This window comes from Rousettus aegyptiacus, unplaced genomic scaffold, assembly GCF_014176215.1.
Source record: "Rousettus aegyptiacus isolate mRouAeg1 unplaced genomic scaffold, mRouAeg1.p scaffold_m13_p_1, whole genome shotgun sequence".
Classification (NCBI taxonomy): domain Eukaryota; kingdom Metazoa; phylum Chordata; class Mammalia; order Chiroptera; family Pteropodidae; genus Rousettus; species Rousettus aegyptiacus.
Window position 1 is genome coordinate 87,541,947 of NW_023416284.1, and position 16,988 is coordinate 87,558,934.

The window sequence follows — 16,988 nt, forward strand, 5'->3', positions numbered from 1 at the left end:
ACTTTAAAGCATTTGAATGAAAGAAATCACATTGGTTCCACAAAAACAGGAAGCTGAAATGACTACATGCAAAACAGATGTGTCTATCACTACACTATAATCGAGGTTTCTACTTAGTAGTGTATATTTCAGATTCCTGCAGACTTTCCACCTCAGCTGTTCTACTTTCTTTCACCTTCACTTCTCACTCTCTGTGCTCTGCTGATATTTATTCTGCTTCAGATGCCACCTATCCCATTCCCACCCAGTCACTCACCGTTTTTTAACCTAAGAATGTTAAAATACATTGCTACCCTGAAACATTAAGAGAGCAAATATTTCCTTTAGACAAATCAGTTTTAAATGTATGGATGCAATTGATTTAAGGAAATGCAGAAAAACAATAAGATAATTACTTGAAAAAGTTCTAAAGTCTCATACTCAGAGAAATACATTGTTTACATTTGTTATATTTTATTTCATGCTTTTATTCAATGAAAGTTTTCTTTGGAGTCTTTAGAGTCTGTAACTATATACACACACTCTCACACACATACACACACTCTCACACACATACATACTCATACATACACACATGTACATATATACTTTATAATATCTATATAGTTTGTATTCTGTTTTAGTTTTATTTTAACACCATAATATAAACTATTTTCCATGATAATAGTGTTAAAGGAAACCCTTGCTACAAGCTTGGAACTATTCTAAGAACTGTGCATATAATGACTCATTATTCAGTATTATTTATTACATATTTCAAAAGACACTGTTCAATCTATCCCTTGATTCCTGCATTTAATGAATGCTGCTGGACATCTCTGATTAGTCTCTTGAGAAGCAGATATCTGTTACTGCATTGCATTTTAGAGTTTAAGGACCAATGCTCCAGAACAGGTGCTGTCTGTCTGAGTCCATGTATCCTCTTCCTAGAAATAGCCCAGTGTAAGCTAAAATGCTAGTTCAAAATATTAACTGTTGTGATTTACTTCTTACTCAGAGCTCTCTTACGATTTTTCCTAAAATTCTTTACTGAAGTTCATGCATAACAAATATCATCTCACTATGTTTGGTGCCTGCCTTCTAAAACGTTGGCAACTAGTGTTTGACAGTGACAAAACAACTGCTCACAGTATTTGATTGAGTAAGAAAGTGACAATGAGGGTCTCAGGTCAGAGTTCAGGTATATATAGAAATTAGTGAAAGATAATACTGTGTCTGATTCATTAACTATGAATTGTGGACAATCTTGGTTTTTATAAGTATTTCGGTTGAAAAATTCCTTTCCTTAAACATGCTTTCCTTATCTGAGTTTCATTACTCTCTTGGTTTCCTCTGAGATTCTTATAACTCTCAATAAGTCCATGATGCCTATAGTTATATCAGTTGTCTCAAGAAACAAATTGGCCCAATACAGCCTCTAAGTTTGGCAGGAAGCCTGTGTGTGGGCCACATAATCTCTCCCTCTGAATTTTAACCATTTCCAGGGACATCCTGGTGACATAGAAATATAATTTTATAGTTTTACAGAAGTTACATAATTGCCCACACGCAAATGCTCAACACTATCAGTTTTTTTTTCCATCTGCTGAAACATTTTGGATTGCTTACATTCTCCCTGGCCCCACGACCGACTTAGATTAATACTTGGTAAAGAAGTGATAATGGATAATTTACTTTCCAATATATACAGTGGATATATCAATAGGGTCTATTCACAGTGTTACTTTTTAGTATTAAATAAGATAATAAATCATTGATTGCCACAAATTTCCTTTATATTTGTGTGCATGTCCCTTAGCAATGTGATTTTGCAGCAGTTTCCATCAAGAGGTGGAGTCTGCTTCCCTCCCTCCTTATGTAAACTGACCTTGTGATTTCTGTTAACCAATAGAAGGCTGTTAAAATGGTGTTCACAAAGTGATGTCATGGGAATTCCAAGATTAGGCCTCAAGAAGTCTTATAACTCTCCTTCTTTCCTTGTTGGAGCCTTAAGACCACCCTGTGAAGAACAGATGGAAGATCACATGGAGCAAGAGTCAGCACCCCAGACATGTGAATGGGAACACTTTGGACCATCCAGTACTAATTAAGGTGCCAGATTACTGCAATCACATGAGCGACCACAAACAAAACTAGCAAAATAATTGTCCAGCTGAGCAGGGCCCAAATCATTGACTTGTAGAATTGTAAACAAGAGAAATAATTATTGACTTAAGTCACTAAATTTGAGTTAGATTTGTTACAATGATATAGATGACTAATAAAAGTATTTAGCACAGAATAAGAGCCTAAGATAAGTTAGCAGTTTATTATTTTGGGGATTTTCTCAATGTCATAGGTTGGGTTCTCTCTTCTCTTGTTATAGCCTGAAAACTCCAAAATTATTTGGGACCCTGAGCTATTTAAATTTATTCCTAGGCCCTTGTACCAAGCTCTGAGTTCCTGCTGTGAAAGACTCAGAGTTTACAGATCTCTAGAGTGAGTAGAGATATAAATGAGTAGGTCAACATTCCTTGCCTGATTTTGCAAACAAACTGGCCTGCAGAATTCACTGTTTTTCTCTAGCTGCATCTTCCAAATATGCTCTGTCCTTTTAGTGTACTGGTTTGCCTTGTCACCCATGACAGGGAGAGAAGATATTGATATCCACACTAAAAAACACTTACATATTTAATTTTTAATAGTTTAAAGATATTAAGCAGTCACACCTGGTAGCTTGTTGCCAATTTGCTCAACTTTTTTCAAAGAAATTCCATAATAGAAAATTCTTATGGGTAGCACACTTGTTTTCATGGTGGCTGGAAGTTGGTGTATAGTGTTTTCTCAGATATTCCTGAAGACTTTCCCACTGGGTACCCACCAAGACACCAGAACTAGGCTAAATATTTTTGCATATGTATTTTATTTGGAAATGTTGGTTTTAATAAAGATAACAGTTGAAAGTGACAATGTAATAATGTATTATAAATTATGAGAGAAAAGATTTTCTGTCTAGGTTTCTATACCTAACCAAACTCTTAATCAAAGTAAATACGTTATAAAACCATTTACAGGGAGAAGCACCTTCTCAGAAAACCCTGAGAGGTTGTTCTCCATCAAAACAATATAAACTAAGAAATAGAAAAGCATGTGAATCCCAAATATAAAGAAGGTAAAACACATCCCCAGGTTGATGGAATGAAAACCAAAGGAAGACACCTGTGCAGCACAGCTAGAGAGCAACCAGTCCAGATTAAAGTAGGAGGAAAAGGGCTCCAGAGAGTTTGCCATTAAGAAAATTAAAGGTTAACTTCTCATCAGAAGCAATGGATAACAGGAGGAAGTGGGATAATATGCAAAATGCTCAAAGAAAAATATCTATCAATCAAGAATCATATATTCAGGAAAGCTTGTATTCTAAAATCAAGGCAAAAATGGTCCTTGAAAAAAAAAAGCAGGGAGATAATTTTCTGCTTGCACACCAATCTTACAAGAAATTCTAAAGGAAGTTCTCTAGGCTGAAAGCAAGTGATTCCAGACAGTGATTTGAATCTACACAAAAAACAGAAAGCACCAGTAAAGGCAATTATGTAATTTAAAAATATAGTGTAAATGCATATTTCTTCTCCTGTATTCTCTTAACTTACCTAAAGCAATCATATGAAACAACATATGTATAATGTGTTGCACCTATAATATATAGAAATGTAATATATTTTCCAATAACAAAGAGAAAACAAAAATTAAAATGGCTGATGTAAATCCCACTATATAAAAAGTAATATTAATTATGAATGGATTTAACAACCCATTTAAAAGGCAGAGATGTCAAACTAGATTTAAAAAACAAAAAACAAAAACAACAAAAAAAAAAAAAAAAAAAAAAAAACAAGATCTAACTATAAGCTCTCCACAGGAGATACACTTTAGATTCAAAGATACAATAGCTTGGATGGGAAAAAATATACATCATGTAAACAACAACAAGAATGTCGAAGTGTCTACTAAAACTAATTTTATAAAATGGATTTTAAAACAACAACAAAAAAGAATGTTAATTGACATAAAGTGCAAGAATTAATAATGAAAAAAAATTGATTCACCAGGAAGATATAAAATTATAAACATATATGCACCCAATAAAAGAGCACTGAAGTACATGAAGCAAAAACTTAAAGAAACAAAGGAATAAATAGACAATTCAATAATAATAGCTAAAGATTTCACTACCCTACTTTTAATAATAGATAGAACTAGGCAGAAGATCAACAAGAAAATAGAAGACTTGAACAAAGGTATAAACTAACAGACACTTATAGAGCACTCTAACAGCAAAAACAGAATATACATTCATTTCAATTGCACATTGTTTATTCACCAGTACAAACCATATACTCAGCCACAAAACAAACCTTAGTAAATTTTTAAAATTTGAAATAATACAAAGTATGTTCACCAACCACAATGTATTAAATTAGAAATTAATAACAGAAAAAAATTGACAGAACTCACATATACGAAAATTAAACACACTCCTAAATAACCAAAATTTCAATGAAACAACAATAAGCTGGATACCTAAACAACAACAACAACAACAACAACGACAACAAAACACCCAAACGGCATACAAGCATGTCCAAGCAAAAGAACTGTGAATGAGAGCTACTACAGGTCAGAACCCAGAAGTCAGACTGTAGACTGGGAGAAACAAAGAAGGTGACTATTCCAGCTGGAGTTCCCTATTAGAGGAGTGGGAGGAGAGAAGGTGCAGCAAGTTGCCTGAATGGCTCTGTCTGAGGGAACTGTGAGCTCCACATAGGGCAGTGCCCAGAGATAAGGGGAGAAAGCAAAAAAGTGGGGACTGCAGAGGAGCAATAGTTGATTATTACCAGTCATTGTCACAAAATGCGAAGCTGAACTGCAGTCCCCATCTTCCAACCCAGATGGCACCTCCCTACATATCATCCAAGATCAAACACCACAGAGCCCCAGGGGAATTGAAGCAGTGTTAGTGTCACTAACACTGATGGGAACAGAGATTGAAAAAAGTGAGGGTGATTGAATATTTATAAGAAACAAAAGTCATTATTAAGTCACAGAGATCCAAGAAGATTGGATGCCACTTACTGGAACCAAAGGAAAAATGCATCCTTGGCATTAGGCTAAAGAGAGACCTTTATATAATAAAACATCATCTGGAAAAATTTTTTAAAAAGCAGAATACACTTCCATTATTGTTCAGGTGCAGAAATAGTCCATTAAACACCATGAACAAGGTGATAGGGTAGCTCAGAAATAAAGAAAAGAAGTCACCAGAAAATAAGCTTACAAACATGGAAATATATGACTTAAATGACAAAGAATTTAGATTGGCACTTCTGAAAAAACTCAATGAGATCCAAAACAATTTATATCAACAATTTCAGGAATTGAAAAAACAGTTAGAAGACTTTTTTAGCAAGGAGACAGAAAACCTCAGAAAGAATCAAATAGAACTTCTGGAGATGGAGAACACACTGAAAGAGATGAAAAATGAGATAGCAAGCCTAGGAAACAGAGTCAACCAAATGGAGAAAAGAATCAGTGATTGTGAAGAGAGAAGTCTAGAAATAAATCGGAAGGAGGAAGAGAGAAACATAAGAATGAAAAATAATGAAAGAAAATTACAAGAAATAGCTGATACCATCAGGAGAGGAAACATAAGAATAATGGGCATTCTGAAGGGGAAGAAAAGGAGCAGGGATTAGAAAACATTTTTGGATGAATAGCTGACAAGAATTTTTCAAATTTAAAGAATGAGCTGGAGGCTGGAATTCAAGAAGTCAAGAGAACACCCAATTATCTCAACCCAAAAAGGCCTTCTCTAAGAAACCTTGTATTAAAATTACCAAAAATCAATGACAAAGGAAAAATTCTCAGGGCAGCCAGGGACAAGAAGATGGTAACCTATAAAGGTAAACCCATTAGATTATCCTCAGACTTCTCAGCACAAAACTTACAAGCCAGAAAGGAGTGGAATTAAATATCCAAATTATTAAATGAAAGGAACTACCAGGAAAGAATAATGTTTCCAACGAAGCTCTTCTTTAGATATAAAAGAGAAAGAAAGACCTTTCTGACATACAAAAATTAAGGGACTTCTCCACTATGAGGCCCGCATTATAGGAAATACTGAAAACAAAAAGACAAAAAAAAGACAACATAACTATGAGTAAGATAACTAGTAGGCAGATACAAGTAGAGAAACGCAACTCTAAGAATAGAGCATTATAAGCTTAGACTATAAGAAGAGATTTGCTATAGTAAGATAGTAATGAACGTTCAGCATACATAGGGATGAATTGAGACAACAATGACTGAAAAGGGAAAGATTCAAAGGTCCAAATTTGAAAGAGGAATGGAGATGAGGCACACACAGGGAAAAAAAATGGACTAATTTATACATATACTGTCCTTTATATATACATAATAGTAACCACACATCAAAGATTCAGAACTGAAATACATAACATAAAACAAAAGGGGCCAGAGGTAAAAACCAGAAAACTCAACAATAACCAAAAACAAACAAACAAAAAAACAGACACAAAAGGACTCGGAAGCAATGGAAACACCAAGCTACAAAATAATAAATAAATAAATAAATAAATAAATAAATAAATAAATAAATAAATAGATAGATAGATAGATAGATAGATAGAGATAGATAGATAGATAGATAGATAGATAGATAGATAGATAGATAGATAGATAGATGATAGATAGATAAATAGATAGATTGATAGATATAGATAGATAGATGATAGATAGATAAAAGATAAAATGGCTATAGGAAAACCTCTTCTTTCAATAATCACTATAAATGAAAATGGATAGAACTCACCAATAAAAAGGCACAAAGTTGCAGATCGTATCAAAACAAAACAAAATAAAACAAGCAAAACAAAAAACCAACTATATGCTTGCTGCCTCCAGGAGACACATCTCAGCTCCAAAGACAAATATAGACTCAAAGTAAAAGGGTGGAAAATGAAATTTCAAGCAAATGGCATTCAGAGAAAAGTAGGAGCAGCAGTACTAACATCAGATGAAATAGACTTCAGAATAAAAAAAGTAAAGAAAGATTCTGAGGGACAGTTCATAATGATAAAGAGAATCATGCACCAAGAAGACATAACACTTATTAATATCTATGCTCCCAATCAGGGAGCACCAAAATATGTAAAGCAATTACTAACTGAACTAAAGGAAGAAACAGACCAAAACACTATCATAGTAGGAGACCTAAATACCCCATGGTCGGATATGGACAGATCATTCAAAGAGGAAATCAAAAAGAAAATAACATCTTTAATTGACACATTAGACCAACTGGACATAATTGACATTTACAGAGCCTTCCATCTCAAAACAGCTGCTGATACATTCTTCTTTAGTATACATGGAACATTCTCAAGGATTGACCATATTCGAAAACAGAGAGCCTCAACAAATATAAGAAGGTTGAAATCATACCAACTCTGATCATAATGCTTCGAAGCAGGAGATCAACTGTAAAAAGAAAGTGGGAAGAACCACAAATACATGGAAATTAAACAACATACTACTGAAGAATGACAAGGACAGAGAAGAAATAAAAAGAGAGATCAAGAGGTATATAGAAAGAGCAAGTGAAGCGATACATAGAAACAAATGATAATGTTAGCACAACATATCAAAACTTTTGGGACATGGCAAAAGTGGTCATTAGAGGAAAATTCAAATCATTACAAAAAACAAGAATGAGACCAAATAAGTAGAAAAGGAAGAACAAATGAAGCCTAAAGTCAGCAGAAGGAAAGACATAATCAAAATTATGGCAGAATTAAATAACATTGAAAACAATAAAAAAGAAAAATAAATGAAACAAAGAGCTGGTTCTTTAAGAAAATTAGTAAAATTAACAAACCCCTGGCTAGACTCACTAAAGAAAAAAGAGAAAGGACACAAATAAACAAAATCTGGGATGGAAGGGGAAATTATGACAGACACTGCGGAAATACAAAAGATCTTACAAGAATACTATGAAAAAATATATAACACAAAATTTAATAACCTAGAAGAAGTGGACCAGTACTTAAAAAGATACAACCTTCCTAGGCTGACTTCGGAACTGGAAAATCTAAATAGACATATCAGTAGTATGGAAATTGAAATAATCACCTAAATCCTACCAAAAAGTAAAAGCCCAGGACCAGATGGCTTCATCAGTAAATGCCACCAAACATTTAAGAATACTGAATACCTATTCTCCTCAAACTTTTCCAAAAAAATTGAAGAGGAAGCAATACTACCTAACTCATTTTATGAGGCCAATAGAATCCCAATACCAAAACCTAGAAAAGATAACACAAAAAAAGGAAAATACGGACTGATGCAAAAATCCTAAATAAGATACTAGCAAACAGAATATAGCAACATATTTAAAAGATTATATATCATGATCAAGTGAGCTTCATCCCAGAGGCACAGCGATGGTTCAACATATGCAAAATGTTAATGTGATACACCACATAAAAATATTAAAAAGAAAGGATCATATGATCACATCGATAGATGCAGAAAAAGTCTTGACAAGATACAACATTCATTTATGATCAACCACTTAACGAAATCAGTATAAAACGAAAGTACCTTACATAATAACGGCCAATTATGACAAACCCTCAGCCAACATTATACTTAATGATGAAAAACCAAAAACCTTTTCTCTAAGAACAGGAACAAAACAAGGCTTTCCACTAATACCACTGTTAGTCAATATAACATTGGAGGTGCTAGCAAGTGCCATAAGAAAAGAGAAAGATATAAGAGGTAACTGAATAGGAAATGAAGAGCACAACCTTTCACTATTTGTGGATGACATGATTCTCTATACAGAAAACCCCAGACTACACAAGAAAACTACTAGAAACAATAAGCAAATACAGTAAAGTTTCTGGATAAAAAAGCAATGTTCAAAAATCCATAGCATTCCTATATTCTAATAATGAATTGTCAGAACAATAAGTGGAAAAATAACTCCTTTTGGAATTGCACCAAAAAGAATAAAATACCTAGGAATGAATTTAACAAAAGATTCGAAGGACCTATACAATAAAATCTACAAGACCCTATTAAAAGAAATTGAAGAAGTTACAAAGAAATGGAAAGATATTCCATAAACATGGGTGGAAGAATCAGCATTTTTAAAAATGACCTTATTACCTATAGCATTATACAAATTTAATGCAATGCAATCTCCATCAAAATCTCATTGGGATTTTTTAAAGAAATATAACGAAAAATCATCACATTTGTATGAAAGCACAAAAGACTCTGAATTGCCAAAGCCATCCTGAGAAAAGGAATGCGACTTGAGTCATCACTCTTTCCGACTTCAAATTATACTACAAAGTGACAATAATCAAATCAGCATGGTATTGGCAGCAAAACAGACACACAGACCAGTGAAACAGAATCAAGAGTCCAGAAATAAATGTATTTTTATACGAGCAAAATATTTTTGACAAAAGAACCAAAAACATGCAGTAGAGAAAAGAAAGCTTCTTCAAAAAATGGTGCTGGGAAAATTGGAAAGCCACCTGCAGAAGAATGAAACTAGACATCAAAAGTAACTCAAAATGGATTAAGGATCTGAATATAATACCTGAAACAATAAATTGCATAGAAGAAAGCATAGGAACTATATTCATGAACCTTGGACTTAAAGAGGATTTTAGAATTTGATCTCAAAGGCAAGGGAAGTAAGCAAAAATAAATGAATGGGACTATATCAAACTAAAAAGCTTCTGCTCAGCAAAAGAAATTGCCAACAAGGTAAAGAGACAACCATCCAAATGGTAAAATATATTTGCAAGCAACACCTCCAATAAGGGCCTAATATCCAAAATATACAAAGAACTCATACCACTCAATAACAACAAAAAAGCAAACGATCCAATCAAAAAATTAGCAGAGGACCTGAACAAACACTTCTCTCTAGTGGACATACAAAGGGCCAACAAATATATAAAAAGATGCTCAACATCACTAGCTATTAGTAAAATGCAAATCAAAACCACAATGAGATACCATTTTACACCTGTTAGAATGGCTATAATCAACAGGATAAGTAGTAACAAATGTTGGAGAGGATGCAGAGAAAACGAAAGCCTCATACACTGCTGGTGGGACTGCAAATTGGTACAGCCACTGTGGAAAACAGTATGGAAATTCCTCAAAAAACTAAGAATTGATCTATCATATGATCCAGAAATCCCATTTCTGGGTATTTACCCCAAAGACTTGAAAACCTATACACAAAAAGATACTTGCACATCAACATTCATAGCAGCGTTATTCACAGTGCCCAGGACATGGAAGCAACCAAAGTGTCCTATGATAGATGATTGGCTAAAGAAGCTGTGGTACATGTATACAATGGAATATTACTCAGCCCTAACAAGAGATGAAATACTGCCATTTGCGACAACATGGATGGACCTGGAGAGAATCATGCTAAGCAAAATAAGCCAGACAGAAAAAGTTGAAAATCACATGATATCACTTATATGTGAGATATAAACCAAAAAGCAACAAATGAGCAGGACAAATAAACAGAGACCCATGGACATGGACTATAGGCTAATGTTTACCAGAGGACTATAGACTAGTGGTCACTAGTGGAGTAGGGGAGGAGCGAACAGGTAGACAGGGTAAAGGGTGGTCTAATATAGGGGGATAGAGGGAGGGTGAAGTGGGTAAAGGGGATCAAATATATGGTAGCTGAAGTTAACTGGACTTTAGAATATACAGATGTCAAATGATAATGTACACTTGAATATTATATAATTGTATTAACCACTGTTACCCCAATAAACTTTAAGAAAAGAAAAAAAAACTAAAAAGCTTCTGCACAACCAAAGAAGCTGCGAGCAGGGAAAAGAGACAACCATCTGAATGAGAAAATATATTTCCAAGCAATGTCTCCAATAAGGACTAATATACAAAATATACAAAGAATTCATACAGCTCAAAAGTAACAACAACAACAACAACAAAAAACCCAAACAATCCAATTAAACAAATGGACAGAAGACCTGAATAGACACTTCTCCCAAGAAGACATACAAATGGCAACAAACATATGAAAAGATGCTCAACATCGCTAGCTATTAGGGAAATGTAAATCAAAACCACAAGGTGATACCATCCCACACCTGTTAAAAAAGCTATTGTCAACAGGACAAGTAATAACAAATGTTGGAGAGAATGTGGAGAAAAAGAAACCCTCATTCTCTGCTGGTGGAACTGCAAATAGGTACAGCCACTATGAAAAACAGTATAGAGGTTCCTCAAAAGACTAAGAATTGGGAGAGGAAAAAAATGGCATAGATGATAAAGGCTCTGTTCATTCCTCTGGTGACCACATCAAAGTTGTGACAAAAACACGGAACAAAGAGGAAGGAAAAATTGCCTAGGATCTCGATGAATAGCTATACAAATACAGAGAAATCTAAGAAATCACCCTGAAATTACAGAAGGTAAGATAGAACGAGGACATGAAGCTGCCCTGTCCAGAGTGTCTGAGTGGGACAGAGGCTGAGGCAGAGGCAGCGGCAGAGGCAGCGGCAGCTGCAGACACCTCTTAAATGGGCCATGTCCATAAGCGAACTTTCACGGTGATGGACCTGCTCGCCCTTAGCACCAGTGCAAGTTTGGCTGTGCCAAGGGCACCAGAAACTTACTGAGAAACAATGAGTTATCTGAGTGAGGGCTGAGGCGAGACTCCCTCTGTACAGAAGTGCCAGCGGTATCCATTGTTCCTCTCTTGAGCCCTCCCTCCTCCCAGTGTTTAGTTGCAGTGCTACCATAGACAAGACATCATCAAACTGGGTAACAGAGGTAACTACACCCAGAGGAGTTCCTTAAACTCTGCCTCCCCCAACTCATGACCCCATCCAAGCTGCATCTAGGTGTATCCTCGCTTAGTCAGGTGCCCTTGGCTGAGCAGTGCCTAGACTCACAGTGGTGGCAGCTGGCCTCGGTTTCTTGTGTGGCCTTTTGAGACAACTGTAAGCACAGCATCTATGGATTGCTTGCTGAATCTTAAAGGTGGCCCCACAGGGGCACAGGCTGGAGCTAAATTTGGCTTGCAGCTGAACCCCTCTTAGAACTGTGCCACTGGATACCTACCACACTAATAAGACTAAGAGATTTAAGAGCTTTGCTCAGTATATAGAAACAGACACAGAAAGGCAGCCAAAATAGGAAGACAAAGAAGCAGAAACCATATAAGAGAACAGAACAGAGATCCAGAAATAAGGGCGTCAAGCAATCTAACAGATGCAGAGTTCAAAACACTGATTATAAAGACACTAAATTAACTTAGTGAAAGTGTGGACAAATTCAATGAGAACTTCAAAAAAGAGATTTAAAAACATAAAAATGGAAATGGAAATTATAAAAGAACCAGTCAGAAATAAAGAATACATTATCTGAGATGAGAAGTATATTAAATGGAATAAACAAAGTAAATAAAGAAGAGGATCAAATGACCTATATAGAGGATGGGAAAGCCAAGGACACTCAATCAGAATGGCAAGAAGAAAAGATACATAGACTATAATAATAATTTAAGGAGCCTATGGGGAACTATTAAGGGTAAAAATATCTGTGTCATAGGGTACCTGAAGGAAAACAAGATGTTGAAGAGCTATTTAAAGAAATAATGATAGAAAACTTTCCTAACTTGGTGAAGGAAATAGATATCAAACCCCAAGAAGCTCATAGTGTCCCAAAAACCAGGAACCCAAAGAGGCCCACAGACACATCATAATTAAAATGCCAAACGTTAAATACAAAGAGAGAGTCTTAAAAGCAGCAAGAGAAAAGCAGTTAGCTACCTACAAGAGAGCAGCTGAGTTCTCAAAAAAGACTGTACAGGACAGAAGGGCTTGGCAAAAAATATTCAATGTGGTGAAAATCCAGGATCTACAACCAAGAACGCTTTATCCAGCAAAGCTATCATTTAGAGTTGAAAGACAGATAAAAAGTTTCCCAGACAAAAATAAGCTACAGGAATTTATCATCACCAAGCCAATATTACAGGAAGTGTTGGAGAAACTTCTTTAAGAAGAAAAAACATGTATCAAAAACATGGATAAAGAATGGTAATAATTACATACTTATCAACAAGTACCTCAAATGGAAAAGAATTAAGTGCCTCTACCAAAATATACGGTGGCTGAATGGATAAGAAAGCAAGAGCCCTACAATGTTGTCTACAAGAGACTCACTTCAGATTAAAAGACACACAGACTAAAGGGAAAGGGATGGAAAAAGATATTGCCTTGATGGACCTATAGGGTATTGTGCTTAATGAAATTGGTCAGATAGAGAAAGACAAATATCGCATTTCATGTACATGTGGAACCTAAAAATAAAATCAACAACAAAAGCAGAAATAAACTCATAGATACAGAGAATATTTAGAGGGATACTACATAGGAAGATGGTTAGGGGGGACAAAAAAAAGGCAAAGAGATTAAGTGATACAGATAGGTATTTGCAGAATAGACCTGAAGATGTAGAGTGTAGCATGGGGAAGACAGGCAATAATGCATAAATATGTAAAGGGGAAGAGGAGTACTAGATTTAGTGGGGTGATCACTTTGCGAGTTATGTGGATCTCTGATCACTATAGTTTTTTCAACTATAATTGAAAAAAAAACACTCATTAAATTGTACAATGTAAATACAAGCAACTAATTGTCTATTATATTCAATAGAGACCAAAAAAAGTGCTAAGAATTGATCTACTATATGATCCAGCAATCCTTCTACTGGGTATTTACCCCGAAGACTTGAAAACTCATATCCAAAAAGATATTTGCACACCAACGTCCATAGCTGCATTATTTATGGTGGCTAGAACTTGGAAACAACAGAAGTGTCTTACAATAGATGACTGGATAAAGAAGTTGTTGTACATATATACAATGGAATATTACTCAGCCATAAGAAGAGATGAAATTTGTGATATGGATGGATCTCAAGATAATCATGCTAAGCGAAATAAGCCATACAGAAAAGTTGAAAATCAAATGATATCACTTATATGTGGGATATAAACCTAAAAGCAACAAACAAACAAGACAAGCAAATGTAGACTCATGGACATGGACAATAAATTTGTCATTAACAGAGGGTAGCAGGGGAAGGAGGATGTAAATGGAATAAAAGGGGTCAAATATGTGGTGACAGAAAAAAATCTAACTATGGGTAGTGAACACACAATTCAATATACACATACCTTACTATTGAATTGCACACCTGACACTTACTGGATTTCATTAACCAATGCCACCATAATAAAAATAAAGTAATTAATTTTAAAAATTTTAAAGAAGAAAAAGAAAAAATATAAAAATAAAAATGATGGGTTAACAAACCAAATCTTATGTGATACAGTTAAAAGGGGGCTTAGAAAAAAATTTACAGCTGTATTCATATTTTAAAAAAGAAAAAGTCTTCAATTAATAACCTAAATTTCCCACCTTAAGACACTGGGAAAGAAGAGCAAACTAAAATTAAGAAAGCAGAAGGAAGGAAATAATAAATATTAGAGTGGAAATTAATAAAATACGAATAGAAAAATAATAGAAAAAATCAATAAAACCAAAGGCTGGTCCTTTGGGGTTAAAAAACAAGATTGACAATCCTCTAGATAGATTGACTAAAGAAAAAATAATCAACCGAATGCAATAGGATCAGAAATGAAAGAAGGAACATTACTACTGGCCTTAACGAAAAGAAAAAGAATTACAAAGAAATACTATGAAATGGACTAATTTCTAGAAAGACAAAAATTACTGAAATTAACTTAAAAAATAGACAACATAAATAGAGCTATAACAGATAGAATAAATAACCAAAAAACTACCCACAGAGAAAAGTCCAAGTCCAGATGTCTTCACTACTGAGTTCTACTAAATATTTAAAAAATAATATATATCAATTCTTCACAAATTTTTTTTAAAAATAGACATCACAAGAAAATTATAGAGTAATATCTCTTCCGAATGTGGATCCCAAAATCCTCAACAAAATACTAACAAACAAAATCCACAACATATAAAAAGAATTATACATCATGATCAAGTGGGATTTATCCCAGGAATGCAAGGTTGGTTTAACATCCAAAAATTCATGTAATATGCCACATTAATAGAATATAAAACGAAACAAAAAGAAAATCCCAATAATCTCAGAAAACATTTGACAAAATCAAATACCCTTTCCTGATGCAAACTCTCAACTAAGAATAGAAAGGAATCTCTTCAGATTGACAAAGGGCATCTGTGAAAATATCTCACAGCCAACACTATACTTATTGCAATATTTTTCTCATTATGGTATCTCTTGATTAGCTAATTAATTTTTTAGTGTTGTCAAACTTGTCAATCATTTTCTTTATTGTTGTCATGTTGTGCTTGTTTATAAAATTCTATTCTATCCCAAATTTACAAATATATTCTTCTTATAATGTTCCAAAATTTTTATATATTTGTCTTTTGCATTTAAGTATTTAACTCAGATTTTTTTCTATATAATAAAGTATAGGTCAATACATATATGTCCATTTTTCTAGAGCTATTTATTTAAAAGTTCACTCTCTCCATCTGCAGTATATTTTCTGTTCTCTATCAAGTGTCCACATGAGCATTAGCTCTCTATTATGTTTGATTTCTCTACTTACCTGTCCTGTGCCAATCCCATGCTTCTTTAATTACTGTAGAGATTTTGAATGAGTCTCAATATCAGATGAAGCAAATTCTCTAATTTTGTTCCTTATCTTTACTCATGTTTTAGTTAATTGCTCATTTATAATTCTATATATATTTAGAACTAAGTTCATCAATTTCCAAATAAGTTAGATTTTGATTGGGATTGCTTTGAATCTGTAGACTATTGAGGGTAAGTTGCATTTTTATAATACTGAGTATTTCATTCCATAAATTTTGTATGCATCACCATTTATTTGGGTCTTACTTAAATTCTCTCACTAAAATTTCATGGCTTTGTCCATAGATGTCTCATAGATCTCTATAAGCACAATTTCATTAGATTTAGTACTAAATATTGATTTGATTTTATTGGATTTATTACTAAATATTACACATTCTATGCAATTTATCCCATAACAATCAATGTATCATTTTATTTTATAATTGTCTATTACTTGTATATAAGAATATGATTGATTTTTGTATATTCATTTGCTTCTAGTACCTTGAAAGTCTCTAATTTAATTTTTTCTTTATTTGTAAGAATTCTTCAAATATTCAGAATATGAATTGATGTCGATGTTTCTTTTATTTTAAAATTGCTTAAAAATAAGTGTAGTTTATGGTGTACTAAAACACATAAGCCTTACTTTTAATTGGATTGTGCTTAGCAATTGATTTCTTCTAAGTTTAGTGTAGCCTTCTGGTCAATAGCAATTTCAGGATCTCAAGTCTGTCATTAATCAGAACCAGCTATAAATCATATACAAATTTAATCAGCACACATGGTATATCTTCCACCAAATCAGTTCAAACGTAGCAAGACATGTCCAAACAGAGCTTATATCCCAGACCTGGAATTCTACTTCAGTTTGACTTACATATTTATCTTATAAATTGTCCTTTGTAAATCTAAGGCTTCACCTAATGATTGCCATACTCCATAGGCCTTCACAGTGCATTCTACTAAAAAATAAGTGTGAAAAATCACAGAATCTCTAAATTAAGCTTGTCTTTTATAATTTAAAATTTAGTTTAACCTCTTTGTTAATTCAGGATATTTTTCTATCTCTAAGACTTCTTGCAGATATAATTATAGAATTACAGCTGACTAATGATGTTTTTAATATCCTGAGATACAATTTCCATGGGTATATAACCTTAAAAACCTTAAGTAGGTAAAAGTTCTCTTATCTA